General features: G+C 32.0%; 1 pseudogene; it reads right to left on the bottom strand.

Moving 5' to 3' along the window:
* Positions 1-731: 731 nt before the first annotated feature.
* LOC111733506 lies at positions 732-850 on the bottom strand (annotated as a pseudogene).
* Positions 851-3,700: the final 2,850 nt, after the last annotated feature.

Raw genomic sequence — 3,700 nt, 5'->3', positions numbered from 1 at the left:
GTCACTTAGAGTGTCAGAAATGTCAGAAACAATGTTCTGTGCTTTCCATAGAGAAAAATCCTGTATACTTTTCAGATTCCCTCTGGAAATCTTGTAACTCAAAAATTATTAAACAATGATTCATAAAGTTACAGGGCAAACCAATTTACAAAAAAATATATCAGAGATGGTGAAGGAGGTCATTATAGTTAATCAATAGCCCATTACTGGAAATCAGCAATAATCTTAACAGTTAACATAATAGACACATTTAGCCTACATAATGAAAGCTTTGGTTCATTCTTTAACCTTTACTTAATTATTTCCACAATCAAAGAAGTGATGACTAAAGTTTAAATTTCAAAGTTCAGTAGCCCATCAAAAACATTTTCAAACAAGTTCATAATTAATTAGGCACACAAATAAGAAACAAAGTTGCAAAGGTTAATTTATCTTTTCCATTATGAATAACTCTTGGTGATAAACTGGGATGCATAGATTATTTTTCAAAACATGAAAACAATCTACCATACAGTTTCAAATGAAAAAGCACATTACAAAACCTGATTCATAGATATAAAACTAATAGAATCAGTTTTCCAAAAAGAGAAAATATCACAGCTATCTTACTTTACCTGCAAAATTAAACCTAAAAATGTATCAGTCCAAACTTGCTTGAAAATATGGAAAAGTATAAAAAGCACCAAAGATGGGATTAGTTTAAAATATGATGTTCGAAATTTTATTTTTAATGCCTACAACACCTGGTATTCCTAGGTGATCTCCCATACAAGTACTAACTAGGCCTAACCCTGCTTAGCTTCCAAGATCAGTCAAGATTGGGCATGTTCAGGGTGGCATGGCTGTAGACCTCAAATTTTTATTTTAATTGAAAAATAAATGCTTCATGATGAGATCTCAAATTATTAATTTTGTGGTCTTAAATTTTTGTCTAAATCTTCATTATAGGTTTTTTCCTTCAATTTTTAATTGGTCAAGTTTTTAAACAATAGATAAAATTTAAATGGCCTTTCTCAAATTTCTTATAATTTAATTATTTGGGACAGAGAACTTAATAACTAATAAATTCAATGTCATTGCTTTTGATAATTAAGAAAAATATATCGACCGTATTTCAGGTTAGTGAGCTCAAAGATTTTTTACCTCAACCCAAAGTAAAAAATACATTTTATGTTGTGACTCAATCCATGTGTACTTGTCTATGCATAAATAACTGGTTTCCTTACCCACTGTGAGATAATAAATGTGTGCTCTTTTAAGCTTAAAAAAATTGGACTAGTTCATTTTTAGGTTTAATTTTGCAGGAAAAATAAGAAAGCTGTGATATTTTTCCTTTGTGGAAAACTGATTCTGTTAGTTTCATATCTGTGACAATTAGGTTTTGTAATGCACTTTTTTATCTGATACTATATAGTAGATTGTTTATCTGTCTACACATAAATGACAGTTGTCCTATGAAATCTTACCTTTATTGTGATGCACTCTGATATTTTCTGTTCCATTCTATTTTATTTATTTTAAAAGACTCACTAAAGTAAAGGGCTATGGCCTGCTGCTTTAAAACCTCAGCTTAATCATCCCATACGTAAGACTCTAAGGACAGATGTCTGATTTCAAACCCCAGCTTCACCACCTCCTAGCTCTGTGATTTTGTGCAAGTTCCCCATTCTCTTTGTGACCCAGCCTCCCCATCCGTAAAAAGAGGACCTACTTCCTAGGTTCATTGTGAGAATTAGTAGTTACATATGTAATACCTGTAAAGTTTGTATCAAAGTACCTACCATATGGTAAACACTCCATACATATTATTATCATCATCGTTATTATTAATCACTCACCAGTGTTTTCTGAATGTCTACGTACTGTTCATGTTACCAAGCATTCTGAAGCATTCCAATGACACACTGTTCTCATGACTAACCTTTTATTTAATTGATAAATTGTGACCATGACAAACTGGCTTTTATATATTAGTGAGATATAATGGTTGTCACTTCATCAAAATAAAATGTTTCCCTGGGTTTAAAAACAAACAACAAAAAATTCAACTTCTATATATTTACCAAATAGCTACCACTCAGAGTCAAAGAATAATTTCGTGTTTATTGATCTCATCAAGTCACTCTGAAAGGAGATTCCAGCGTTCGAGATTTATTTTCAGATGATGTTTACAGTCTCTCCCTCTGGTGAGAAAAAGTGTTTTGATAAGATATTTAAAATTTTGATTATTGTCTTTAAAATTTTTACACATTCAGATTCACTCAGCTTGAAGCACCTCTTTTGTTATCTATAACACTATATATTAAACAATGGCTTTTCTCCCTGTTTTAGAATGTCTCAGGTTAAAAAAAAAGAAAGATGTTTTCTCCTTTAAGTCATAACCTTATGAACAGACATTCTAAATTTTATTACTTAGGAGCTATATAAGCAATAACGTCAAATTCTTTACAAGAAGAAAAACAGAATAAAAGTAATTCCAGAGTTTTAAGATGTGTAATACTGTTGTTATTTTTATTTTGGTAAGACTAATGGAATCTGTTTTACATCGTTTGAATGCTGTTAACTTGGGCCAAGTGTACTAGACAGCTGTTATTAGAATTGAAACTCCCTAATGGCATTACGATTCTGAGAGTACTGCTTTCTGAACAGTTACCCAAACTGATTTCCAGATGATTAAGGCAGCCAAAGAAAGAGTTACTGTAAAAATCACACAAATTAAGATAGAAACTGGCTTTACTCTAATATCCTCAGTTTCCATATTTTGCTTTTCTTCCTCTGCCAGAACTACACACTTGCTTATTTGTCTTGTAAAGTTCTTTGAGGCTTCTCCTAAGTAGAACATCTATGTGATGTCATAGCAGGGATTGATATTGGGCAGTTAGGTAAAATACACTGAAGATGGTTTGGCCCACTCATGTGTGGGCAGATGGAGAGGTCTCCCCAGAGTTAAAATTTGATAACCCTCTACAATAAAATTATATTACTGGGTAATAGGACCTATTTGCAGAGGTAACTACCCTAAAAATGGTTAATAATCTATAACTTGAAGAGATCTGTAAATTTCTTGATCTAAATTAAAGAGGATATGGTCTCAGGGAAATATAAAAGAATGCACAAACTAAGTAAATTTGTATTAGAGTCTATTTGAATATAAGTGGTAATGAATTGTTGTTTGGGGTTATCCATTCATTTAACACTTAGTCATCTTCATTTTCCTCGACAATTATAAAAGCCTCCTAACCTTTCCAGAGCAGCCAGAAAGATTTTAAGAAATTCAAATTTTATCAATTCTTTCTCCTGCCTAAAATCCTTCAATAGATTTGTTCTTTTTCTTAAGAATTTTTTAAAATTACAGTTGACATACAATATTATATTGTTTCAGCTGTACAACATAGTGATTAGACATGTATATAACTTAAGAAGTGATCAACCCGATAAATCTAGTACCCATCTGACATCGTACATATTTATTATAATATTAATGACTATATTCTCTATGCTCTACTTTACACCCCTGTGACTATTTTTATAACTGGCAATTTGTACTTCTTAATTCCTTCACCTTTTTCACCCATCCTCCATAAGTATCAAGCACACAAGTGAGGTTTTATCAAGTCTATCTCCAGGGCCACTGCAGAGGTTTCCCTCCTCCTCACTCTGTAAGGGTCTGCTGACATTTCGACTTTCTAAGGGAAAAAAA

This window comes from Pteropus vampyrus, unplaced genomic scaffold, assembly GCF_000151845.1.
Source record: "Pteropus vampyrus isolate Shadow unplaced genomic scaffold, Pvam_2.0 Scaffold571, whole genome shotgun sequence".
NCBI classification, from domain to species: domain Eukaryota; kingdom Metazoa; phylum Chordata; class Mammalia; order Chiroptera; family Pteropodidae; genus Pteropus; species Pteropus vampyrus.
This window is presented reverse-complemented; position numbering and strand designations above follow the sequence as displayed.